Genomic DNA, 27883 nt, shown 5'->3' with positions numbered 1-27883 from the left:
GGACCCCTTGTGTTTCTAGTTCATTGGTAATGTTGTGGAAAGGGTGATGGGTTCCTTCCTGATTCCCTCTATCTGATTAGTTTTTGTCATGAAGCTTTCTATTCATTGGATTTATCATGTTTATTCAGTGGCAAGTTTCAGAAGCCAGAGAGTGAACTAATGGTGAGAAGTCCCAGAGGTGCAAGCAGAAGCTGAATAGTATCCTGTTTTCATTTGTTTCAAATACAATGTTCAGAATATTTCTTAAAATGGTTTTCTTTAAACTGTATGTCTCAAAGTTATAAAAAGCATTTCCTGAATCTCTCAGTGAGTTGCTCAGCTGCTTTTTGGACTGAATTAATAGAGAGAGGAATTGAAGCATTCCTCTGTTGAGGTTGATTCAATCCAAATTTTTTCTTGGAGCTTATGAAATCAGGGAAGAGTCATCAGGCCAGGATGTCTCATTCTATTAATTAGAATGGAATACTCTTAAATTTGCACCATGTGTGAGGAAACAGTGATTTATAGCTAACGGATGCTCTGCAGGCAGCAGCATTCCATCTGCTACATGAATTTTCCCATTACATTTTGATGAAAAGTCTTGGGAAAAGCCTCACACCTGTATTTCTCATTCTCAATAATGTTTGCCAATGCTCGGTTTTGTTACTCTCGCCTGGATTTTTTTTTTGAGTAAAATGCCTATTTCTATCAGCTTGCATTTTTTTCAAACTTCAAAGCTGAGAGTTTCTGAAACTCTACTTAGAATAAACACAGGCAGGAGAGATTATGTTTATAGTGAAGATAGTCAATGTAATAGTACTTAACTTTCCTTGCTGCTCTTGTAAGCAAACACCTTATTTAGTGTAACTTAAGCTGATTAAAAGAAAAAGGAAAAAAAAAAAGCTTGCTTAAAGTTTTAGCACTTCTCTGCCAACATAAACTTTTTCTAATTCTTGTTGACTTGAGAATTGCTGATACAAACTAAGTCTTTCTAGACTTTGAATTCCATGGGGATGGGAGCCCACAGAGCCTACAGGGCATGCATTACTATATTTTGGGAACCCAGGCTGCAAGTTACTGCCTCAGTGATCAGCAACTGAGCCTCTCAGAATTGTTCCCCAGCAGTCAGGCGACCTGCTTTCACCAGCTCCGTGTCCCTAGGGAGCAAAAACAACCAGGAGAATTGTATCCCTGCCTGATAAAATTAGGTCTTCTGTAATCTCTCTCAGAACAGCCGGATGGCTAGCTGCCTTGAAAAACATATGTTTTAATGCAGGAATAATGCATTCCATTTAGGATGGCTATAGCCGTGGGAGCTGGTTGACTTAGTGGATAAAGCACTCCCATTTTGCCTCTGGGATCAGGACCTGATGTCAAACATCAGATCTAAAGTGCAGCGGTGGAAAAGAATTGTTTGGGATGTTTTTCCTGTCTTTCGCTCTTAACAGGGATGTTGTTCCTGTACCTTAGTCCTAAAGGAGTTTGAGAATTAAACCATCCTATTGTTGGAAATAAAGCATAAATTGCAAAAAGGAGGAGTTAGTGTATGTATTTCTAGGTTGTAGCTCACTTTGCATTAAGAAACTTATTTAGGAATAGCAATGTTGGTGTTCCTCTAATACAAGTTTATAATAAATTTCTCTGGGAGCAGCATAGGTAACTTGCTGGAGGAAGTTCTGCTTTACCCCTCTCCTGATAGAGCTCCCCTGCACAGAGGGAAGACACCACTGTCATTGCAGCCACACGCATCTCCATTGTGCAGACAAAGCCCATTGTTCTGTTGGGAATTGAGTGTCATGTGATACTTCCAGCTTCTCCTTCTGAGCTGCTGAATTTCATTACAGGAAGCTAAGTATAAGTGTTTTCCCACTAATAATTTTCCATATGAGCCATTACTGTGGTTGCCGCAAGGATGAACTGTGGGTGACTGGGTGGGGTGTCGAGCTGTGCTGCTGGGAGTGGGAAGGGGTGACCAGGAAGACAAACTGTTTGTGTGGGGCAAGCCATGGGAGATTACAGAAGTGCTAAGTTTGGAACGTACGGACAAGATAAGTTGTGATGGGGCATTTGGTTGGCCATAAATTGGAAGGGTGTGATCTACAGTGGGAATGATACAGCAGATAAAGCATCAGACTGAGAGCTGAAATACTTGGTTTCAGGTCCTATCCTGCATGCGTGGCTTCATTCCGTAGCTGCACAGCCACCGTTCCAGAAAGGGTAGTCAGATGAGGATGTGTTAAAGAAGGTTTTGTGTTGCCTGCTGTCCCACCTGTACCTTTAATGCATCAACTCTTCATTTAGAGTGCTGATTAATCTTTGACATGAAGAGCCATTTCAATATGAAGCACCTTTTCTGGAAATACTGTAATTTGCTCACTGAGCACAGCAGCAAATGCATGTATGTCAGTATGGATGTCCTGATAAGACTGTTTTCTTTGCCTAGTGGTTGTGTCTTCATCATCACCTTTCGCTGTAATTACCCACTGTGGAAGCTTTGTGTGCTTCTCTGGAAACAGTGATCACATAGATAAGCTGACCAGCCAAAAGAAACCCTGAGGAGGGGAAAAGGCTTTAAAGTTTTCTGCTTGCTTTCTAGAAAGAGGTATGAGCAAAGTTAACACACAGTTGTAAAAGGTCACTCTTTGCCTTTCTGTCAAGAAGGCAAGATGTGCAGCTAGCATGGTTTTGTGCTGCATAGCAGCAGCTGACATTCCTGCTCACAATGTGCATTGTCACTGTGGTAAGGAGAAGGAGAGTTTCTCCGAGGAGCTGGGAAGTGACATGGCAAATTCCAGCCTGTGATTATTCACCATGTGATGGAGAAGCTGAGTCAGGTGATCTGAGCGGGAGATAAAAGGTCCTTAATCCTCAGCAGTTCTGGTAGAGGAATAAACAGATCTGCAGCTTATTAAACTATGCTGTCTTTTTTTTTTCCTTAATTGAATATAAGCAGAAGATGCCTATTAAAGGTGTTCCATTTCTGACATTAAAAAAAAAAAAGATCGTTTCATGTCCCATAGGGGTGGTTCTAGCAAGGTACTGATGGCATTTGGTTGGATAAATGCAGGGCTTCTTGCGGTGCTGTTTGTGTGTGTGAAAGGAGAAGGGTGTTGCTGAAAAGTTTGCTTCAGCTGACTCCTTACTGTGTCTCTAAGCTGGAGAGAAGCATGTCTATTCCTATGGCGTGTCATCAAGAACTGCAGTCCTGGTTTCATAACAAAGCCTTTGGCAGCAGCGTTGGCTCAAGATACTCTCACCTCTTAGCACCTTACTCTTTTCCATCTTGGAGGGCGCAGGCGCCTCAGCTCTGCATTTTGTAAAGCTGTGAACTTTGGCAAACTGGAGAGGGCAATTGATTAAACTTTTAGGAATGTAAGCTTTGTTTCTTAAAAAATACTGGACCATTTACTTCATTCATAAGCAGTGAAAGCGTTTGCAGGTAACCAAATTACAAATTATTTTGATACAGCTTTTTAAGCTTCTGTGGCAATCCTGAAAAAAATACTGAACAACACAAGACTCAGCCTGTCTTGTGCTAGCAAAAAGTAGATCTCATAGTAGTAAAGTGCTCATGTAAATGTTTTTTGAGACTAAGACCTGTGTTTATTCTTAGGGCAGGAATTTTAAGTGATCCCTTGTGGATTAAAAAAAAAGAACAATTCTTATTGTAATTGGAATGAAACCCTCCATACTTACGCAATTTTGGATTGGAAGTTGCTACAGTGAAAAGGGGGAAGTATTGTTATTTTCAGTTCACAGACAGGAAGCTGAGATGCCCAGAGGTGAGGTGAGCTGCTCAGTCACACAAACCAGCAGCAGAGCCGGGGGCAGATCTGAGATCTTTTGACACTCAGCCCTCTGCTCCGTAGATGAGGGTGCATTATCACTAACAAAGGAAGAGACTTTGAAATACGCAGTCTGATAACTAGTAAATGGATGTCTGTACAGTGTGCTGGGAGTTTGCATGTTCTTCTACACGTTCAGGTAATCTGAGTTTAGCTATGACAGTGATAGTATGTTTTGTTGAATGCATATTGATGTAAACCAACTGTATTTGTGGAATTTCTTCTCTCTGCTTTAAATTCTTGAGTCCCTCTGGAAAATGTCCTGAATTTAAAAAGTCCTATGGTGCAGAAAAAAGTCAATTATTGAGTCCCAAAGAGGGAGAATAATGGATGAAGACAAAGCAAATGAGTCAGATATAAATAATCCTATTATGTCTTGGCTGCAGCCACACCTAGAAACCGTGAACAAACATTGCTGTTCTGTTTAGTTATTCTTCTGTTTGATACACTTTACTTGTTAAGTCCTGTTTTAAAATTGCAGCATGTAAAAATTGTGTAGGGCTAGTTGCCACTAGTGTTAAAGACTTAGAAACATTGTTTTAGTAATTTTGACCAGAGACATGGATGCCTGTGCTAGAGCATGTTTAATTTGCTCTCATATTTCCCCAAAATCAGAAAAATACAAAACCTTGGAGTTGGTGTTGCCTTGGAAGGCTTTCAAGGCAATTCTTTCTGCAGTAGGCCTTTAAAAAAAAGTCTGGCTAGAACAGCAAACAGGAAGATGAAATTACCCTTTCTTTTGTGTATCAGAATGTCGTTTGTTGTACAACGCTTTGGTAGAACACTTTTAGTAGTAGCCAGTTATAGCATGGAAACCGTAAAGAAAAGCATTTGGATCTAGCAAAATCATACTTGATGATCTACGATTACTGTCATGTGTCTTACTAAGTAATTACTTACCTAATAGCATGTGTCTTTCTTCCCTCTTTCATGGTGGATAAGCTGATTTTTAATAAATCTGAACAAAGCTTTTTTTCAGATGAGACTTGAAGAAAAAAGAAAATTTCGACCCTTCTCCTGCCTCCCTCCTCTGATTCGGATTCTTCTGTTGTAGCTCCCGTAAAGGGGGGCCTGAAGCCTTGTCTGTTGAGTGTGGCTGTCACTAATTCCAAGGGCTTCTTAACAGAGGTTAGGGTTTGTTTTTTGGTTCTTGTCCAAACACGTACCATTTGCCTTGCATTGTTCTTTTGTACTGACTGCTATCCTTTGGGCTTTGTATGTGGCCTATGAAATGTGATCCTCTGGCTCGAAAGAGTTTGAGAGATTTGTCTTATGCACACTTACCTGCAGTAATCCTTCTCGGTTTATTGGTGTTGCAGTGTGACAGCTCATGATACTCAATCCATTCATTTCCCTGGGATGTGAAGGTAATTTCTTGTGTTGAACCTGATGGGGAAAGACAAATAGAAATAAAGGTTCATGTACTGGCAGCTCTTCAGGGGCTTATTTATGCAGGCTCGCTCTCATCTACATTGAGTCTGTAGCAAAGGTGACGCTTTCTTTTTTTTTGCGTTCTAGAGATTTAAATAGATTCAGCAAAGCAACAAGGGAGGGGGGCACGCAGTAAGGTAGATGATGGTGACAAAGTTCTCCATGCCATGCAGGATGGCAACTTGGCCTCTTCTCTTAGGAAAATAATTACTACTTATGTTCTCTTGTTTAAAATTACAGAATACCTTCCTGTGAACAATAAAATGGTGTGAAAGACACAGACATGTTGTACAGCACTGCAGGCACACTCCTTTTCCAGCAGAGACAGAACTATTTGGGCAGAAGGATAAAAGGAAAGACTTGGCATGGAGAACTGGGGAAGGAGTAAATAGTCTTCTATTAGAATTGAGTTTGGCTTCAGATTATGAAAGATCTGGCAACTGTACAGCTTGGAACGTGTTTGCTACTTTCTGTTGCTCTTGCCGTGCAAAGTGACAACCTCTTGGTTGTGCTGGTACAGCTGCTCATGGGTCTGTCTTGGGGTCTGGATTGAGGAGCTGACAGATTTAAAAAAATTAACAGTATTGCTGTTGAATACTTGACATCATGAGAGGATAGCCTGCAGGTTAGTCCAAGAAAGGAAGAATGAAAGGAACTACTGAAGTGGAGAGATCTGGGAGATGTAAGAGCTGGCTTTTTTCTGTAATTCTGCTATCAAGAATAGCTTAAATTTTCTGTGGGTGAAATGTGACAAAAAGTCTCCAAGACTTGTTGTCACTTTGGAGGAAGCTAGCAGTTGTTGGATTGTTTCCACGTTTTAAAGGGATTGTTTGAAGCTGTTTCATAGATTCCTAGTTGAAAGGTAGATTTCTGCTCCTTCAGCGCATTCTGCCCCAAGCAATTGCAGACGGCATCTCTCTTCCTAACTCACTAAACCAGTTAATGTTTGAGCTTTGAACATATTGTCTGCTATTTAAGTGTTACATACTGTTAGATACGTAAATGAAAAAGACTGTGCTGGTTGTTCCAGGGAGTTACCTCATGGAGGGGAAAAGCTGACTTGGGTTTCCTGTGATATCTTTTACTTCTGATTGTGCAGGGTGCAAATTCAAAGCCTCCCTGCGTTATCTATGGATGGAGGCACATATGAAAAGGAAGAAGGCAGCTAGGCTAGGGCAGCTTGCCAATTGCTTAAAGCCTTTGTTAGAGACTAAAGGAAACCTGCGCCCATTTAGGCACTAGTACAGCCCCAGGGGCTTTCTTGGCCTCATATGTAAAGAAGATGAAGGCAGCCGCATGGAAATGATTGCACACTTTTGCACGTCAGTCTACATTAGCTCTTTAGGCCCTGGTTGTTGTGTTTGAATGCTAAGATCTTGTGCTTAATTCTCAGGATTTTCATCCTGTGGGTCTTTCAGTATAGCACTTAACCCATCTGTTGAAACTAAACCATGAGGAAAGTATCTTCTGCGCAAGAACACTTGCAAAACCGGTCTCTTATTGAACTGCTCAGAGCCCGTACGTGACTTCATTCTGATCACAAGGAAGGAGATGTCTCCAGTGGTCAGGCTTTGCTGCATTACCTCTGGGAAAGGTGTCTGCCTCTGTGATGACTGGTTTCTCCATATGATAAATTCCTCATTCTCAGCTTGCTGTGTGTTGAAATAAAAAGGAGAGATGAAATCAAGTATCAAAATAAATGTCAATTTTAAACCAGTGCAAGCAAGCAAATTAGAAACGGGCACGCTTTCACTCTCAAATCTGTGCTGCTCTGCCATTTCCCTTTCCTCTGCGTGAAAAGAAGGTTTTGGAGTGATTTATAGCTGTTACGCCAGTCTCATCAGGACTGCTAGGTACGGTACTGTCTGCTGTAGTTGAGTGGTTGACTTCTGCAGACTGTGTTTCTGGACTGACCAGTGCAAGCAAGCAAATTAGAAACGGGCACGCTTTCACTCTCAAATCTGTGCTGCTCTGCCATTTCCCTTTCCTCTGCGTGAAAAGAAGGTTTTGGAGTGATTTATAGCTGTTACGCCAGTCTCATCAGGACTGCTAGGTACGGTACTGTCTGCTGTAGTTGAGTGGTTGACTTCTGCAGACTGCGTTTCTGGACTGTTTGTTTTTTTTTTTCCTTTTAGAGCTTTTAACGTGAAATAATCGTAATCTGTGCACAGCACAACTGATACAAGTATCATGCTTCAGAGAACTGTGATGAAGGTGTCAGGTTGTGAGCGCGTCCTGCGTTTGTGGCTTCTATGTGTTTGTGTATTTTCATGGAGATGGTAGCTACTCGAGTGCGATTTTGGGGTTTCAGGAGAAATTTTGTTGTGTCTTCCTCCAGCAGAATTAGCTAGGGCTAGAGAGAACATATCTCCAGAGTTTCTTGAATAGTCTGAGGTACTACAGCCTACAAGGTATTTTTTATGGGTGCTCCAGATCAGCTGTCACTGAAAAGGCAGGTCAGCATTGTATTTGGTAGGAAGATCTAAGCTGGGATACCCCAGGGAATTTATTTTGTTTCTGTATTTTTTTGTACAGTACTGTCTTACGCTTCTAGAATGCCCAATGCTTAAGAAGAAATGATCCTATTGTACAATGGATATTGAAGAGAAGTGGTTGCTTTATTTCCCAAACATCATCATTTCTCTTAAGAGACTGTTATGTAGCATGGCACGAATTTTACTTACATGAAACATGTGGAGTCAGCAGACAAGTCTTACTGAACAAATTGGAGGGCAGCAATCCAAACCGATGCCTGTTGTCTACAGTCCTCCATTTTCAGAGTTTTTCCTTAATTGTAAGCTTTCTATTTGGACTTTAATTCTTTAGTTTCTCTCTCTTGGCAGAATATCTGGTCTTAAATTGTTGCTGTCAACACGTCCTTAGCCATTCCTGCTCCCCCCCCATCCCCCTAAATTGTGTAGTACTGTCTGTGGTGCTTCAGATTGCTATAAAAAGGCCATTATTTTTGGTCTTTTTAGTTGAAAGCAAAGCCTGCTGTGAATATAATACTTTATCAAAAAGATACAAGCATCTCCCTGTTAATATTATTACATTGACACACTGGTTTTATAAACACTTTAGTGCTCTTTGAAATGGTTGATATCTAGTGATTATGACTCCATTAGGCGTAGTAACAGATGGTTCATATACAAGTACTTTTTATGTTGTCATCTATAGCAGAAATACTGACATGAAAGGGAATGTTAAATTCTCATCTCTTCAGTGGTAAGGCTGGGGAAGTTAGCATGTGGTATGGTGGAGGATCTCGTATTAACGTAAGATTGTGTGACCAAGGAGGAAGTAAACTAATATCTAGAATGATGCAGAATAGACTGGAGAGGGATGATGGATCATGCTGGAGCAAGACAGTAGAGAGCACAGATACTGGAATGGATTGTAAGCCAGTGGAGCAAGACTACAATTAGGATGATCTCTGGATGGGTAGACTGCAGTATTCTGTAGGATTTTCAGGTTTTAGAAGAGGTGGGACTCCTGCAGTTACTGAGTTAGAGGGAGAGGCCTGGAAAGTCCCTACCTCCTTTACCGGCCAAAACAGGGGTGGAATTAGGTCATGGACATCAGATAACTTTGTCAAGGTCATACTGTGGGGCTGAAGCAGCAGCTTTGCCAAACATCTGCAGCTGCCCTATGCACCTGCATTCATTTGTGGCTTCCATCATGTTTTCTTCAGCAGGCAAGATGTGGAATTGGAGACCTCTGTGTCCCCACAAATGACTCTAAGAGAAGTCTAATTTAACACCCTCTTCAATTCTTAACAAGAGCATCACCTCAAAAAGCAAGCTAAGTTTTGTCTTGTTTTTTTGGGTTGTTGGTTTGGGTTTTTTCTGGACATTTTAGAGTTGTATATTCTTAAATTTAGCTCTGTCCATGCCCGGAGAGAAATCACCTAGCACTTCAGGGGTTTTTCCTGCAAGAACCAGAGAGTTCGAAGTCTTGGGCTTCTGTTTTAGATGAGTAAGTTGGAGGGCTTACATGTGTTTTTGCAGTGTTAAAAACAGGCTAATACTGTTAGAATTAAGTGCTAGTGGGAAATAAAGCAATAAAGGTTAGTTTGTTATTTAAAGTAATTCTGGGAGATTGGCTATTGCTGAGAGAAACTGCACAGTCACCTTTGCAGAATGAAAAATTAAAATATTATCTCACTCATTAAAATTAAGTAATTGATGTCATCATTCAATTAAAAGATTTTTTGGGAGCTTTTGGCAAGTCATTCCAGGTTGCTATTAAGACCTGACCAACCAAGCATCCTTAAATTGGAGGGAATGGGGAATAGTTCTCTGTTAAGTAACTGGAAAAATAAGGTAGCATCTCAACAAAATACCTAACTATCAAAACCAGCCAAACCAACCAACCCTAAACTACTGTAAGGCAGTGCTACCAGTGTACTACTTCATGGAGATTTCTGTCATGAGGTTAGTTAGAGTCAAAGCACAATTCTGAAGTGAAGTTGAATGTATTGCTCTTAATGTGCTTGTCTCTCCAGGTACCTAGCTTGAAGATGAGTGTTCTGAATATGCACGTGCATCAAAAGTGGGACTTTGAAGGGAGCGATTCTAACTTTATCTTCAGCCCAAGTTTTTCTCATCATGCTAAACCTAACTGTAAGGCCAATGCAGTGTTGATAACCTTTTGTCTCTGCTCTTCATTAACTGGCATTATAACAATTAACTGTTGTTACTAGTTTACTGTGAATACGTTTTGCTGGTTGTTGCTTTTTCAGGCAGCTTGCAGTTCCCAACCTGTACAGCTATAGCTTGGGGTTTTTTCTGTTTTATTCATAATTCCATCTAGGCATTGCTGTTTGCAAGAAATCTTTCATCTCTAGCTCTGGGCTATACAGAACTGGAGTGGCAAAGGAGACGTGTTTTTGTGCTGGCTTCATCGTTTTCAGAGTATTAATATTTAATTTAGGCTTTTTAAAGCTTTTAGCAGATTTGTCAGGCTTTCTTCCCTGTGGTAGTGTATGTGAGGACAACTTGAGAGAGCATTCTGATTAACTTACAATATGGAAAGTGGTTTTATTTATTTTGATTTATGACTGAAATACTTTCAAGAAGCTCATCCTGTTCTGTAAGTAACTTTGCCATAAACTTAACCATAAAATAGATCCAGCAGTTTTTCCTTTTCTCCAGCTAGAGTCCAGCCAGGCAAATCCTGTATCACATCCAAGTAATACTTTTTCTTGCCCATAAAGACCAGTCTGTATTGTCACTCTCCAGTGAAAAACATGGATGCATTCAGCTGTGCTGTGTGGGGAGTAGCAGGTTTCAAAGAAACGCTCAGTGGCATGTACTCTGCTACTGCTTGTTCTCTCGCTCCGCTCCATACAGAGCGAGACACTGACATTGAACTTCTGAATCTCAAAGTGATTTTGCCATGACAGAAATCATTCTGTTCTCGGCTCGAGCCCTGTGTTGCTTTCATGCAAGCAAGCAGTGCCAACATGGGTGTTTTGGTGACAAGGAAGTATTCAACTTTCACTTGGTTAGGGCTGAAATGTGGTTATTTACACTGCTGTTATGTGTTTAGAAGTTTATATAAATTATATTTCGTCATTTTTGACCCATTTTTATGGTAAATTTGATCTTGGAGAGATTGCAGCTTGTTAGCACAAATACGCCATGAATTTTTTACCTGTTACTAGAAATAAAGTTTCTTCTCTTCCACATTCAAAATATTTTGTTCAAGGGAAGAGCACATGATGTGAGGGCAGATCTGGTGCAGGTAGGTTGCCTTTCAGTGCAGGAGATAATTTGGCCTGAAAAACACTTGGAACCAGTTTAGAGATTGATTGGGTTTTTTCGCTCTGACTGTGCAGCTGCCTTCAGTACACAAGCTCATAGTTGTTTTGCATTGTGCTCACTAAATTCTTGATTAGGCCTGCGCAGGAGTTTATGCTTTTCAGCTGACAGCCCTCTGAGCTGTGACCGAGTCCCACTTTGAGCCTCCTGAAATCTGGTGTTCCTGATTCAAGATGGAAACAAAGGGGAAATGCAGTCGGCATTCTGGCCTCTGGCGGAGGCCGTTTTTGTTTACCAGTTAATGTTTCTTTCCAGTTGGCTAGTGTTTGCTGGGTCAGTCGATCTGTTGTTTAAAAGAATTTCTTTACAGCTAACTCTGTCTTTTAATACTTTAATACTGAATTTGCCAACGGGAGTTTTTCATTTACTTGCTGAAAGCTGTGTCGTTTCTAGAGGAACATGTTTGTTTTTCTTCCCTTTTTATTATAAATAAACCACAATGAGTTTATTTCTCCTGTATCAAATGTCTCTGGCCTTTGTGGGAACAGAGTGCAGAAGCGTCAAAATCAAATAGAACAATTTGGAGAGTAATTGTGTTTAGGTGTTTGCTTATCCAGCAAAGCAGTATTTGCTTGCTGTTCCAACATGCCAGGTGCCAGATGTAAAACTTGCTTCCTTTTTCATTGATATTCAGCTCTTGTGTGTAGTTAGAGGGCTGACTCATTAATATTACAAGTGTCATACATATTGTGTTAGGGCCAGTCCCTATTTTGCAGTCCTCTAAAGCGGAGACAGTGTTGCTGGAAGCTGTCCAATTTGTTCTTCACGAGGCTTCTGTCAGTGAGATTATTAGGCTTTAATCGGTCTCATGGTGATAGCTTTGCTTTTCCAGAAGGGAGTTACTTTTGTGTGTAGATCAGACCACGCCAGAACTGGTCATTGGCCTATTGAGAGGATGCTTGCTGTAATGAGAAGAGCTTACCTTTCAGAGAGGAGCGAGTGCTGTCAGATTTTCTGAGCAATTCAGAATACTAAAGCATCTTTACGGAAATACTGGCCTAGGTAGACCGAGGCCAGGGAGGAATTCAGATGAGATGTTTTCTCAGCCTCTCTATCTAGACTGCTGTGGAGATTGTAGTTATTGTGCAAACAAAGCAGCGATTGTCCAAAGCTTTGTGTCATCCTCTGTTTTTTGTTTTACTGGGAGCCTCAATTCCCCACTCACTGAGAATTTCAAGCAAGGTGTTTTGGAGTCATTTGTTGTGATTACTCCGCTGTTATCGTCTGCTTTATTTTTCACTAATGAAAAACTAACAAGATAGAAATTTTCTTACGTAGAGTTTGGTTATGTGAATGTTTGACGAGAAAATGTGACCTTAGAAGCAGCTTTTTAACAAGGTTGCAGTGACAAATTCTGTAATAAACACAATATTTTGGAAGCATATTGTACTGTAAATAATTCCTATATTAATTTGCTGTCAAATATTTAAGTTTTCAAACTAAATCATGTCTGTAACTGCAATATCTTTTTTGGTAAGCTCTTTTGTTCATTTTGTTTGCATTCTTTCTCTTTTTGTCAAGCTGCTGACTGTGTGCTCTTAAATAAGCCTACTGATTTCTCCATACTTCCTTCCCTCTACAAGTAAGACATTTGAGAATTCAGTTTATTTAAATTGGAAAAGGAAGTATTGCACCCTTAGAGGGGCCACAGTAGGAAAATTCACTGTAAGTAGTAATTGTGGTTTTGGAGATAGCTTGTTGAATAACATCTTTCTTACTTTTAAGCCTGTTTCTTTAGGTTCAAGGTCCACTGGTGTCAGTGTAGGAAGGATATTTGTCCTCACGGTTTTGTGAAAATATTTTATGACAGCGGTGACGTACTGATACAAGGCAAGAAAAATCCATGTGTTAGGATCTTGCCATTTTGGAATGACAAATATGGTTTTGGAGATAGCTTGTTGAATAACATCTTTCTTACTTTTAAGCCTGTTTCTTTAGGTTCAAGGTCCACTGGTGTCAGTGTAGGAAGGATATTTGTCCTCACGGTTTTGTGAAAATATTTTATGACAGCGGTGACGTACTGATACAAGGCAAGAAAAATCCATGTGTTAGGATCTTGCCATTTTGGAATGACAGAAATATCTGTCTGATATTGCAATATCCTGCATAACAAGGCCAGCAAATTGAGATTGACCGTTCCTTCTCTTTATGATAATAACATGTTTTTTCTACTTAAAGGCAGACAGAGCGAGGACCACTTTGTACCAAAAATTGAATGTCATTCTCTTTAAAGAGCTATTAGTGTGAGAATTAGGAGGAATTGATGTGCTGGGAGAGGTGCGTATGTTCCCTTGAAGCAGCTAAGTTCAGTAACTTTGTGGTGGATTTGCAACATGCAGCTGGATCGTTGAGCTGTGCTATGAGGGTTCTCATGTTTGCTGCTAGAGTATGTTTTGCCCATTATTTTGATCTTCCGCGCAGCTTAAAGGCTTTCACATAAGAAGGATCTTGCCACATCCTGCTATCCAGCCTCTGAACAAAGTGCTTCTGAAGCAGACATTGACTCTTCTTTAGCATGCTGAAAGAGCCCCGAACAGAAGTTGTTCCTTGCATGATCTTTCTTGTAAAGAGCATTGCAGCTGACAGAATAATGGGTTTTCTTAGGCTTGCTGGTGACATGCCAACATGGTTTCCTTAGCAGTGAAATTCCTCAAGAAGCCACGGTTGCTGATGTAAACATAACTGAAAGCTTAACACAGCCCGTACTGAGCTCAGAGCCTGAAATCTGCTTCTTATGCCATGCTGTACAGTGCATTTTTCTTCCGCTCTTTCTATTTTAATCTGGTTTCCCAAGCTTGTAACCAACTTGAATGGGTTGTACTCTTCAATCCAGAAAAGATGGCCTGGTCTCTGCATAGAGGAGCCTGTACAGACTCCTGGGCTTGTACACAGCAAGGATTGCTCCATCGGGCAGCCTCCCATTAACTTGAATATAGCTCTGGTTTTGTAGAACTGTGTTTGGGATGGAGGTGGGGTTATTTTAAATTACCATATGCAGAGCAAGTTTAAGGTTATTTAACAAAGTGCTTTAGTTCCCACTAGTCGGGTTTGAAAGAAATGAATAGCAAAACCAAGAAGAGTTTCGTAGCTGCTCACTGAGTCTGCCTCCTGTCTTTTTGTCAGGTATGCTTCTGGAATATGGTGGGAGTTTCTGTAAGTCAAATTACTAGTGTTGCACACTAATTTGAGGCTGGGTAAAAGATTAATAATTGTATTGCTTTAACTTTAAGTAGTGGAATCCTACTATGGTGACTAATACTGTTTAATAGTAACTATCCTAGAGTAAGCGCTTGTTAATGCTGTAAAATGACTGGGGGTTGTGTTTCAGATTTCAGTGCTTTGGGAAAACCAAGGTATTTTGCTCTCACTTTCTCTGCTGCTTTTTTCTGTGAAATGGGAGTGACATCCTTACGAATACACACTTGGTGCTACCTCTTTGGGAAGGCCAGGGTAGGAAGCGTGTGGGAAAACATGTCGCAATAGATGTCTCGCCTCTTTAGTTTTGAAAAATTAATTCTTATGATTGATTTTTTTTTTTAATTGATTTTTGTTTGGGAGTGATCTTTTAAGTGCTAAAGCTGTCATCAAGATATCTTTGTTTCGTCATGCATAGTCATCGAGCTCATTGCACTATGATTTGGAATAGCATTTTCCCGTCTGGAAATACATAATTACTGTGCTACCGTGCAGTACGACATGCCAACTAGGTTAGTGCTCTGTTAACGCTGTGTTTAAAGGAAGGTCAGAGTTGCATTTCCATACCTGAATACTTTGTGTGAACAGCGCTGTGTTTGATCAATAGATAGGGGAATAATTGCTCTCAACTTCTTTCTTCTCCCATTCTTGCATCTTGTTCAAGAATCTAGAATTTAATTACGAAAAGTAGCTTCAGGTACAGTTGGACTGAAATGGGCTGCATATCCAAACTGCTTTTCGGGATGGTTTGGCAAGGTGTTGCTATGGTGTCAGATTTGGAGGAGAGTTACCAGCAAGGAGTACCTGTGGCAGTTGGCTTATGTTAGAAAAACTGAAGCCTGTTTCAAGAGAATTATTAAATATTGGCATCCGGGAGCCATGAAAGGGTGGGCGATAGGAATTGCGCACAGGATTAAAACCCATAGGAACTTCTATTTTAATCTTTTCCCAGGCAGATCCACTGTAGTAATACTCTGATGTTTCTGTGTGGCCATGTTAGCTGCTGAACAAAAGGCTGCAAAAATATCTTGTTTCTGTGCAAGAGAACCGAGAGGAAAACAGCCCCGGCGAGGGCCCGTCCTCCCCTGGAACCGAGGTGCAGGATAAATGCCAGGGACTGTTTGGTTTCATTGAAAACCTCGGACTGGAAACTGTGGTGTCGCCGATGGCTGTGGATTGGGGTAAAAGCTTCGTACATGTGACTTAATCAATCACCACGTTTGTCAGAGCCCCAGACTGTCACTTAATGCTGTTTACTGCAGGTTGTGGTAAACCCAAGGGAAGCTATCATTTGGCTTTCTAGTTGTGGGCAGCTATCTACGTGAGTCTTAAGTATTTTGCAGCAAGATACAAGGTTCTCTTTGGGTGCCTGCGTGGTTTTGTTTTTATTTTTTTATTCCTGGGCTAAAAACAGGCTTTATCTGGAAAATCATCTGTCCACGCTGGTCTGTCTTGTGGAGAAAGTGCATACTGTTTAGAATAGGCAAAGAGTTTACGTGTGTGTAATCTTTTGTAGTTGGGCTGGACGGACAACTCCTAGGAGAAGGTTATCAGCACTCACTGTTCTAATAATTCAGTTTCTACCTTAAGGAAGACAATGATGTACCTACCTACTGAATAAGTGCTGAATCACAGGGTTGTTACTCTTGCATAAAGTTTAGTCATTTCCTGGGAAACTTGTGTTCAGTCTAGTGATAGCGGGCTACATCTGTGCGTTTGTGCTGAGGATTAAATACGCGTGAATTTCTGCTAGTGTCTGTGACCAGGAGGTTAGTCAGAAAAGAGTATTATTCAGGGCAGAATTGCTTCATCTGGGTTCTTTAAACGCGTTGTGAGTGGTCTTGCTTTACTCAGCTCAGACTGTGAGTATAGCTTGTTCTTGCATGCGTGTATGTGACACTTTCTGGTTTTCCTCATTTAAATGCATTGTTCTGATGCAGGAGTAAACACTGTTAAGCGCTCCTACATCTAAACTCGCATTCTTCTCATTGACTGCTTATTAAAAATAGATGAAAACGTTTCTCTTGAATAGATTTTGTAAAATCCTATTTGTGACAAATCCTTGGGTTTGTGCCCTTTATAGTGTTCAGAAGGAAAAATGCATTTTTTCCCCATGACAAGTTGTAGCTATTTCCCCCCCGGATCGGATGGGGTTACATGCAAGATTTATTATTTGTATATGGAATTAAGCTATTTATGTGCATGGTTTTACGGTACGGTTTCATGCAAGATTTATTATTTGTATATGGAATTAAGCTATTTATGTGCATGTGCTGGTTTTACGGGTAACATGTAAAATTTATATGGCTGCACTTTGCAACATAATATCTTGTATAAAGTTGACTTTGGTGATTGTATTTTGCAGATGTTTGTTAGAGGCAGTGAGCAGAGCCTTCATTTAGTAGGGTTAACAGAATTCAGTGATGTATTTAAAGGTTTTAAGGGGTTATCTTCAAGAGTTTTTGGAACCTTTTTAAAAACATTTTACCTTTTGTAAAGGTAGATGTTACCCGTGCATTGATAGCATGATTTGAGTTGCTGATGCACAAGTGCATCATGCGTCCTTTTGGCACAGGTGAGGATCTGAAAGGCAAAGTATTTCTGGCCTTTTAGTTCTTACATACAAAGGAACTAGAGGTATGGCTTGAAGTTTGGCTTCGTGGTCATTTGAGCAACTTACCTGGGGAAGTCCTTTAAAGAAACTAACTGCTGAGAACACCAGGGTCACGCTGACGCTGTGTAAACCATGCACGCAGTCACATGTAAGAATGTTCTCATGTCTGCTGCGAAGAGAAGAATCAACAAAAGTGTAGTACATCTAGAAGAGACTCTTTTATTTACAGTGGTAAGCTTCCAAGCATTTTTCAGTGTCCCAGTCTTGCGAAGCCTTTGAGAACTCATTTTGCTGACCCTGGGTAGTGCCATTTTCAGCAGAAATGGGAATTATAAGTTACCATATGTGTCTCTTTTTTTTGTGGGGAAGGGAGGGTCTTCAGCTGAAGTTGATCTGGTGACACCTCCTTTTCATTGGTCACCCCCTGCCCACACACACAAAGCAAGCTGAACTCTGTCCTTAGCTCACCCGGTTTGGTGATGCATCACATATGGCATCTAAGATTACTACTCGTAATACATGGGCCCAGACGGGTGAATCCAGGACAGTGGATCATCTGGAACTCTGAAATGCTGTTGTAAGATAAAGAGATTCTTCAGTATAGTTTCAGTAGTTGGATTTATTGTTTAAAGGTAAAACAACAACAAAAAAAGAATTAAAAAGACTTAAGGCACATGGTAAGTGCCGTGTGGTGAAGTGCACCTTGTGACCTTAAGTGACACAGAGCCAGACCTCTGCAGTGTGGAAGTCTGGCAATGACCATGTATGCAGGGTAGACCCTGCCGCAAAAAACTAATCTTGAATTGCATTCTTTTGAAATAATAAATGTTGAGATTAAAATAGTTTTAATTTGGTAAAGCAACATTCATAAACCTTTAGAAAAGATTTTTGAAACTGTGGAACAGAGTCCCCACAGTGCTGGAGCCAAGTGGACTTGTACTGCGTATATAAATTAATCTGGAGCTGATCTGTCTGTGAAACTTCTAGTACTGAAACTGTAGCAGTATAATGCTTGTGCTTAACAAACACAGCTTTGTAAGACTTGCTGTTTTTGTCAGTAGCCTATTCATGTTCTTAATGGGAACAGAATGGTGCTGTTAAAGGGAAACTGCAAAGCACAAACCTGTTCTGTTTGTTTTTCTTACTGTGGTTTTGGGGATTTTTTTTTTTATTGGGAGGTGACATATGGAGTGAGTAAGGCTTTATTTCTTTCAAGAAATCAGTGGCTTTTTTCTGGAAGACTGTATAGTTTGCAGACCTTGGTATTGTCTTCAAGGAGGAAACCTGATACACAACTTCACCAGAAGGAAGGAGGAGGGAATCTTTGAAGCTGCAACATCATTTGGCCTCAGACAGAAAGAGGCAATTGTCTAAACTTGTTTCAGACATAGTTTTTGTGCTGAAGTTACAGCCAAAGAGTGTTAGGAGTGCAAGACCATTTAACAGGTATAGTCTTTTGAAAACACAGCCTTAGAAAAAAGGTTTAAATGTTGTCTTTTGGGTTGTTGAAGCCTGGGATTGAGGATGTCCTAGCTTTAAGCCTTGGTAAAACCATCGGGGTGGGGTTGTCTAGAAGTTGCCAGTCCTCCAGGCAATGGAAGAAAGACGATATCTAGCTGCAAAATAAATGAGTGGCATTTATTTCTTACTGAAGTGCTGAACTGATTGGTTTGATACCTATTTTCTGCCTAGGCCGTAACTGAGACAGTCTTAAGTGCTAAAGTGCATACCTTCCTCATTTTGGATTTCTCAAACATGCCACCTAACAATTCCAAACACACTTGAAAGACCTTATCTGGAAGTGGCATGCAACAAAAGAACATTTTGGACTTTCAGCTACACTTCTGGGTTTCAGTATCTCCAGTTTGTTGTCTACTTCTGGTCAAGGACAGGAAACCCAAAATCAAGCTCTGCAAAACCAGGCTTTATGTTGTATTCTTTTAGAGTAAGTTCGAGATGATAAAACTCCAGGGAGGCATTGCCTGTCACATGTGCCTTGAGATCAAGCAGGGGAGTAGGCAAGAAAGGCAAAGTCATCAAGGTCATTTATAGGGGTGAGACCTGAAAAGCAGATGCAGTGGTGATAATAGAATTTATTTCCTTATTTTTGTTATAGTCTTGTTACAGTATTTGCTGTTAAATAAAGAGAGTAGTTATCTGTGTTTTGGGGCTAATTTCAAGGATTCTCTGTTAACGTAAACTGCTAGAAACATCAATGTGTTTTGTTTTGGTTTTTTTAAAGCATACAAACATTTTTTAAAAATGCATACAAACTGCTTTCAAATTTGAATCTTTTGCTTGATACAGTCAAGTGTTTGGAGGCTTTGTTGGGGAGATGCTGTGCACTACGTGATCATTTTCCTTAATTCCTCCACTGTAGTAATTATGGCTTTGTTAGACAGTAAATGATTCAGTGTTCTCATTCCATGGGGGGAAGGGGAGCAAGGATGTTGAAAGAGGAGTATTGTCTGAGTGTAGCAGGATTAGCTGGTGTTACCACCTTGCACTGATTGAGCACCACTGTTTAGAATAGATCATCAACTCTAATTGCTAAAAAGCAGCCTGGCGTCATGGGGTGGTGAGACTCCTGAAGTTTCAGGCTTCTCTGTTGCATGATTTGAATATAGGTGTAACATCTGGGCTGATCAGTTGTAGTTCACTGGACTAACTTCTGCTCTGTGTAAGCCCATACCCCTCTGTCTTCTGTCATTGCTGTTTGTCTTTTCTCTTGCACTCTCAATGGTCAGAACATCCAGATTGGATTTGCATGATGAGGATCAATTCTAATTTCCTCTCAAGAAATTAGGAGAATCATGTGAAAAAGGAATATCAGAATCCATTTTTTGCATTTTTCTAGGGAATTCTGCTTCTCAAATGTACACTTGTTTAATCACAAACAAGCAGGGCCTCTTGGATTTCATCATGGAAGTGTCTGCAGTCAGGATTATTGTCCAGGCGTTCCAAGTGAGGAAAAATCGTTGCTCTTTGATTGAACTTGCCTTGTTTCTGCAAACCAGAATCTAGAGTTATTTCCTACTCTGAATCCACAGAAGGGCATCTCTTGTGTATTTGCAGGAGCTGCTGTGTCTTGAAAAGTAGGATTTCTTTAAATTCTTATTTTACAACTGTCAGGAGAGAGAAGAGATTAAATGGGGGGAGGAGAGGGTTGAAAAGGGTGAACAGTATTGTGATATATAACGAGATGAGGAATTACTGAAGCAATGCAATACCAGTGCCGGCCTCCTGCCAGAGAACCTGTTCTGTGAAGCTGGCTGGGGCTGATCCATCAAATGCTCTGCAAATGAGCAGGAAAACTGAGCTGGTGGCTCTGCAGGAGAAAATTTCTCATGTGTTGGGACGAGTTAACCTTTGTGAGTAGTGCAGGTGGTAGCAGAGCTTTGCATTGGTTGGTTTGGAAAAACTGAGTTTGGGAAGCATAGTGAGGAAAATGGTAGTGTGTGGAGCTGATGAACTGGATTGTGGTGGTGGTGGGCTGTATTTACGCTTCAGACTGTTCTAATGTACAGTCTGTTATGTTCACCTTCACAGAAGGTGAAGACATCGCTGCACCTGAGCTGGTGGTTGCCGTCACTGCAGCAGAGGTGTCAAGGAAGGAGAGCCTGTTCCTCCACTGCATCAGTGACCAGCAGCTTAGCTCACTCTCATGTGTCCTTTTAAAAAAAAAAACAACAACAACAAAAAATCAAACACCCAAAAACTAAAAACCTAAAGATTCCTGACATCACATTTTGAGACACCAGGAAAGAACACGACGTACAAGAATCTTACGGTTGTTAATGGCAAAAGGTCTTGGCTGAAAAGAAACTGAAGCTTTGCTTTCTTTTGACAATGATCCTATTTCCTTAGCAGGGCCTCCTCAGCATGTGGAGGCACAACCATGACTAGCTTAGGATATAGATAAATATAGACTACAACTGAACAGAAACAGTTGTAGCTGGGAGAGGGCCAAAAGAATGTCTCAGCAGTAAGTGTTTTTGTTTGTAATTTCTTTCCTAGGAATGAACAAACACTAGCACCATTTTAAAGCTAAATTATCAGCTCTCATTTGCTTTCCTAATGCTTTCTTTGTAGTGCTGTGTCTTGCATCTGTGTAGAGAGGGGTTGTGGTTCTTGGGTTGTTTTTTCAGCTAGCTGGAAGAATTTAGCAGACCAAATGTCACAAAGTGTTGAATCTATGGAAGTGAGGTTGATGATTTACCAGGTTTATGTAGTAGGAGTGAATGGTTCTTGAGATTGCAGTCCTATTGTCTTGGTTCTCTTCCTGTTGCTGTAATTTATGATACTCGGTGAGGAAGTCCGCATTTCTGTTCGTATCTAACCATTTCCATTTCCTGTAGATCAGCAGAAAAGGAATAGGGTGAAAGAAAATTTCTCTCTTAGTGAGTCTTTGGTTTCTATCTCAGTGGATTGATACCAAATTTGGACTATGCATGACCAGAGAGAAGAGGCTTTATACAGTAAATTTGTTCTGCTCATGCTACGTATTAAAGGGACACTTCCCTTCCAAGACTTGAGATGTCAGTTTGGGCATGACTATTGCGGTTGTAGTAATCGGATCATAATTAATTTATTGAGATGACTTTACACCTGCCATCCGTGCCTACACACAAGCTTTTTTTCTGAGAGCCTTAGTCCCTGTGTCTTCCTGGAGCTTTATTTCAGATAATTGTATTCTGTTTCTAACCTGCATGGATGGCTATCCTTAAGTAAAGAACTCTAATTTATCTATTTCTTCTAACCTTTTCAGTCCCTACTGCCTAGTTCCACTTCAGTAGGGCTAGTCTAAAAATTGAAGCATTACGCTTTCTAATCCTGTAGGCAGGTGCTTGACACTGCAACCTGTTTGTCAAAATAATAGTTGGTTGGGGTTGGTTGGTTGTTTTAACAAACTCTACTTGGAAATTCAGCAGTGGGAAGACACAGTGCTGCAGGGAAGTCCCAGGAATTTATCGCCCTTATTTCTGTTGCTTGAATTTTGCTAGTTGGAACTTTACTGCTCTTGCCAAGTAGCATTAGGCTTTTTATTTTTTTTATTAGCTTATGCTCAGACAATCCTTTTTTCAAGCAATAATGTAAGTGATCTGCATTGCGTGGTAGTTAAGGTTGCAAATAGTGTTTTGGCCTGAGTTACCTTCTTGGTTTTCAGTAGTATCTCACCTCAAGTTCAGATTTCCAAATGCAAATCTGTGAACCATAAGCCTCGCATTCGTGTGAGGATAGGTTTGTTTTATTGATAGGATACTAGTGTGGAGCAAGTGATTACAGAGAATTCTTTGCTTCCCAGTATGTGAAACAGAATGGGATACTTAAATTGAGAGTGCTGGTATTTGTTCATAATGTGCTGCTATTCCTTAGTAATTCCAACAATTTTCTGTGGCAAATGTTTCATTATATATAGTGTGTAACCATCAATGTCAAGAGTCCAATTAAATCTTGTGGAGAAATTAATCACAAAATAACAAGCTACAAACAAATCTGTGGCTTGTCTTGTAAGGAAAAATCCCTCCCCTTTCTGTGCAGGTTTGTTTTTCCTGAAGTGGCAGTCACCCTGGTCTATTTGCTACCCAAATGAACAAATGTGGGGAATTAAAACTGCCTCTGAAAATGGAGAGGCAAATCTCAGAAAAGCTGGTGGATTTTGTAGCTCACGCAGTCGATCAGTGTTACCCTTTTGGCGTACAGTCTTTGTATAGCTCTTTTTTTTGAAGGTGTACTTTTCTTACAGTGGCAGCATGCCTTTCTTGTGAGCTGGATTAATTTAACTGAGCTACGTATTGCAATCAAGCATTAAAATTAATGCTTTGGTTGGCATTTCAGTGCTTCATGGACATTCTAATTTTCAGCTACTGGGTTTGTTTGGACTTGTTGGGGCCTGACTCAAACCTAGTGCTAGAGTAGTGAGATAACAATTTTGTGTGCAAATGCACACCCTCCACTAAGCAGTGTAAGTACACATTTCAGCTTCGAAACTCTTAGTCTAGGCATTTCAAGTGACACTTGACATCTGACTGTCCAGCACAAAGGAGTGAAGTCCATTCCCTTTCCAAGCATTTCAGTACTGCAAAATCACCTTTATAACCAAAATGGCCTGTTAGCTGGAATGTTTTAGCAGAGACGCTGGTTGCATTGGGAGGCTTAGAGCCTAAAGCCTTTAATCACCTTTTCTGATGTGACCCTCCAGATCAGGCTGGAAGTGTCTGGCAGAAGGATGCTGTAAGGCAGCAGATACAGGGGCCTGTGCTGCTCAGTGTCTAATACTCTGTTGCCTTGCAATAATCAGGCTCACGGTAAAGAAAACGTGCCGTTTGTGATCACTAATTTCTTGTTGTAATACAAATGTGGGCTTAATTTTAGCTTGAGAAGTAATACCAAATAATTTTGTTTTCTTATTGCTATGTGCTTGATCGCTTCCAATCTTTCAGCCCCAAGAGATAAGAGGTTACAAGTGCAGGTCAGGCTACAAAAAGGCTTGAAATGCTGCAGGGCTTTTTGTTTTAATCCCTTCAAGGTTTCAGTCTTTCTTGTGGTTCTGATGTAATATGAGAAATTAAAACAAAAGACAGCAGCCAGATGGTACATCTCCGGGATCAGACAGATTAGTTTTTTAAAAAAGGGAAAAGTTTACTAATACTTATTCTCTTCTGGAGTTTTTGCTTCTGTGGAGCTCAAGCATCTATCTTCTGCATGCTTCTACCAGTAGGCAAACAGTGGAATTACAGCTACTACCAGGTTAAAAAACCACAACCCTCTAGCTTGCTTTCACTGAATATCAAACAGACATGATTAAAAGTCTGATTTTCTGGATCATAGGGTGTGCTTGCTGGGCAGTAGTCTAGAAGTTGACTTTGTTCATCCTTGCCTCAGTTTTCGGAGGTGCCCTAAACAGCTCCTGCAGTGGGCTCACTTTATTTGCTAAAAGCTGTTCTCAATTTGATTAGTTTAAGATGAGGCTCTGAATTTGCACTTTCCCTTTGCCCTGTTGTTTGGGAATTATTCCGTTTTGTTAGCCTAAGTTGGCTTTGTGGTTACAGAATATTTTCATGCACTCCGAGTTTCCCTTTTTAGGTTTTCATTGCTTTGATATTCCATTTAGATAGCTGTTCTGATTCAAATTATTGCATTTAAATAGTGTATAGTGTATATCTCTGATCCCAAGGGAAACTACACAAGTTCTGTAATATGGAGGCTTTGAAATCATAATGTACTCACATATATTTGGTTTCAGGTTTTCTTCAGCATGTGCATTGCTGTGTTCCAGTGAAACCTTCATGTCACTGAAAAGAAAAGCAAACAGACCTCAAACTGAAAAATGAGGATATGGTTAAATGAGTTTTCTTTCCTTGGTTTTAGGGGACATCACACAGAAGGGGTATGAGAAGAAGAGAGCAAAGCTTCTGGCTCCGTATGTTCCACAAACCCAAGGTAGGTACTTGTTTCAGCTGCCATAAGAATTTTGCATAACCTTGACGTTAAAGGGAACTGCGGAATGGCTGTGGAGCAGAGCACTGAGATGTCATTTGCCAACTCTGAACTATTCTGTTTCATATGTGTTTCCTTAGCTATCTAATAATTACACTGTGGAGGTTGCATGGATGCCATGAAGTCATGGGCAGTATTTTGCCTCTAGTTCGCTTGTTCATATTGAACTCCAGGGATTCCTGGTAGTTCCAGAGCTGTTTGGTGGGTCTCTGTAGAGTGTTGTGTATTTCAACGCTTTGTATGCCCTGTCTTTATCTCCCACATACATAAATCGCGTCCTACTTCCTTGTCAGCTGAGAACTCAAGGGCTTTGAATCAATCGTGAAGTGTGAGGTCCTCAAGAATCATTCTTGAAACCTTCTTAAAAATGGCTTAACTGCAGAGTTGGTCTGTACTGCATCCTTCTTTCAGCCATCTTAATTCCTTGTTGGAGAAACAGTAGAATTTTCATAATTTGTTGGTTTATTTTACCAGAGTAGCTGAGTTCATGTACTTTGTTTGCATCTGTTTCTTTTGGTTCAAAGATCCTTAGCAGTAGAGCTGATTTTATGTAGGATAATTATATATAATTGTAAACTGAAGGACATGGCTGAAAGCATGCCTAATAATTATTATGGGGATGCTTACCCAAAATAATTGTACTACTGATATGCTGAGATGCGTAACCATTAAAAACTAATGTGTCTGGCTCTTAGGAGTTTGGGAAGTGAATGGGTATGACAGGCAGTAAGACTGGACTTACTGTAATTTACTGAGACTGAACTACAGCCAAAAAAATTAAACAAGGAGTGAAGGCTAAAAGTACATTTATTGACCATCAGCACTGTGTCCATTGGGAAAAGATCGTATAGGGTTTTTTCTGCTGAAATTACAGCAGTTCACTTCAGGCAGTTGCTTGAGGAACATAAAAGGACTCTGCCACTGTCATGTGGTAGCTTCTAGACTCTGCCACTCCAAAACACTTGATGGTTGCATTCCTGCTCTCCTCCATCCCAGTTGTTTCTCAACTTTGTTTTGCTTGCGTATTCAACAAAAGCTGGTGCCCGTTCTCTTGTTCGAGACTTATTGCCCCAGTGGGTGCTTTATACACAAAAGAATAGTGTATTCTGTCTGCACTAACATAGTGGAGGTAGCAAGGCAAGCAAAAATTGTTTTTTAGTCTTCAAATTTGAGATTTTGTTACAAACAGCTCTCTGAGTACTGAGGACTGCCTCCCTGAATCAGGACGTGATAGTAACCGAATAGTCAGAGATTCCTACCTTTGTATCAAATCTGTTTCTGTTATTTAAAGAAACCAAAAAGTAATACACACGATTGATCCCTTTTTATGGTCTTTATAAGTAGATATTTGTTAAGCAGGTTTTACAGTCTCTCAGTCCAACGTGTATACCAGTGGAGATCTTGAGCCTTAGAGGAAATGTGGGCTCCTTTCATATGTTCAGGTGCCTTCTTGGCAGACTTGCTTCTGTCCTGGAGTCCAGTGGAGGCTGAAGCTCTACAAGTTCCTTTTCATCTGACGACATGATCTTGTGCCCCTCATGCCTATCACTTTGCATGCATGTTTGGTTTGCTTCAGAAAATGTTGTTTAATTAGGAGGAAAAAAAAAAGCGTTTGGCAAGACTGTGGCTCTGCTATTTTAATTGTTGCGCTTTCAAAAGCTGCAGAATGAGACGAAGTTCAGGAAGGAGACACAGGCTGACAGGAGGTCACCAATTAAGATAGCATTTTGACTGCCATTCTGGCTCAGCCCTCCAGCTTTTTATATATCTTATCCAGCTCCAGATCCTGGGAATCTCCTGTTGTAAAAATCCTGTTGAAGTCATGCATGAGGGATTCAGAATCAGGTCACCTTGTGGACTAAATTAATTTTCTTCTCATTAACAACAACAACAACAAAATATTTACTCCTGGCATTTAGTGCATGACATTTCTCAAAGCACCTTCCTGATGTTAGCTGATGTATTGTCTCCATTTCATAGATGTGAAATGAGACGAAGGTAGGTATGATGACATGTCAGGGCACGTCAGCGTTATAATTTGGGAGATTCTTATTGCTAAATCTGTGCTCCATTCACATTGCCTCTGGGAGCTTGCCTCATTATTTTAGAGTTAAGGCAACAATGTTAATTACCTAAAGATACATGTTTTCCCAGTGCGACATCCATTTTTGTAAATGGAACTTACTGAGGTGATGGAGCTGTGATACCAGAGTTGTTGCTCCTCTGTTATGTGCTGGCTGCTGCACAAAAGGCTTTGAAGAAAGTATTTTGAGCAGCTTCCCAGGTTGTGCATGTTAACTAATGCTGCTGATTTCACTGTTGCCAGAACCAAAACAGGGAGGACAAGCATGCTTATTTCATGTTACACTACCGACTAACCACCTGCAAAAATAAAGAAAGGCCGCCCTGCTGTCATCTTATCCTTTAGTGTCTTTCTGAACAGGTATAACTGTAGCTAAACCGTAAGTTCTCTTTTGAAACAGACTGGGGTCTCAGTGCTTTGAGATGTTGGTTTTATTGGAGTAACGCTGACATTTTCAAGTCACCCTCAGAGTCATTTGTGAGGACCGAATATTTTTATGCCTATTTTAAAAGATGCAATACAATGCTATTTTTTGCTATTTTGAAAAATGCTTTTTGGATGGACAGTTGAACTGCTGTGCTACCAAGAGATGGTATAGTAACTCACCACCTCTTGAAACTCGTTTTTGTTGCAGACTACAGGCAAACTTCTGCCTAGGGAAAGAGCTCCTGTCCATATTAGTTGCTGCAAATCTGGAAAAGCATTTACAACTCTTTAGCTCAAACAATGCAGACGCAGGAACGCCTCCTGCCAAAATTAGCAGCCCTTGCACATAGGCTGTTGGCAGAGTACGTTTTCTTGCTATTTAAGATAATGTATTCGGTTCCTTCTGCTAATGTGTAAAGGAAATTATATTCATTAAGCACTGATTCACTGTCAGAACCTTCTTATGTAACTGCTAGAGTGCTCTTGCTTCTGTCTTCTATTCTCATGATGATGGAAAAAAAAGAAAAAACTAAAAATTTTAAACAAGCAAAGAGAACGTTGGAGTACTTACTGTTTTTATTGAAAAGGTAAGAAGAATGCGATCCAGTGGTTTTTGTATTCCAGTACCTCAGGGAAAGGTGTTGGAAGACAGGAGTAGTATGCTAAAATTAATATTGTAAACCTGTTGAGATTGATAACATTTGAAGCTAATTTAATTGATCTGTGAATTTTAGCTGTTAATGTATGTTTTGTTGTTTTTTCTGCTTCATGTTATTCATGGATAGCACGAGGTGGGAACATTATAGATTCTGTTACTTTAGTGTTTCATTTCTTTGAAATCATGGCACTTGGAAGAGAAGCATTTCTTTGCTTCCCAAGAGGGCTGTCATATATTTCCTGTCTCAGAAGAGTTCTTCCTGCCGCCCTGTGTGTTGTGGACTGCCAATAAGCCAGCAGAACTTTACAGTAAAGTTTTGCTTTTCTTCCC

At 40.4% G+C, this 27883-nt stretch overlaps 1 protein-coding gene across 1 annotated transcript in view; it reads left to right on the top strand.

Moving 5' to 3' along the window:
• Positions 1–24261: 24261 nt before the first annotated feature.
• Positions 24262–27883, top strand: part of DIP2B (disco interacting protein 2 homolog B) — a 43014-nt gene continuing 39392 nt past the window's right edge. The window contains exon 1 of the mRNA XM_009274397.1: positions 24262–24329. The gene's annotated coding sequence lies outside the window, so the exon portion shown is untranslated. The remainder of the gene's footprint in view (positions 24330–27883) is intronic.

The sequence above is a fragment of the Aptenodytes forsteri genome, unplaced genomic scaffold, assembly GCF_000699145.1.
Source record: "Aptenodytes forsteri isolate BGI_AS27 unplaced genomic scaffold, ASM69914v1 Scaffold64, whole genome shotgun sequence".
Classification (NCBI taxonomy): domain Eukaryota; kingdom Metazoa; phylum Chordata; class Aves; order Sphenisciformes; family Spheniscidae; genus Aptenodytes; species Aptenodytes forsteri.
This window is presented reverse-complemented; position numbering and strand designations above follow the sequence as displayed.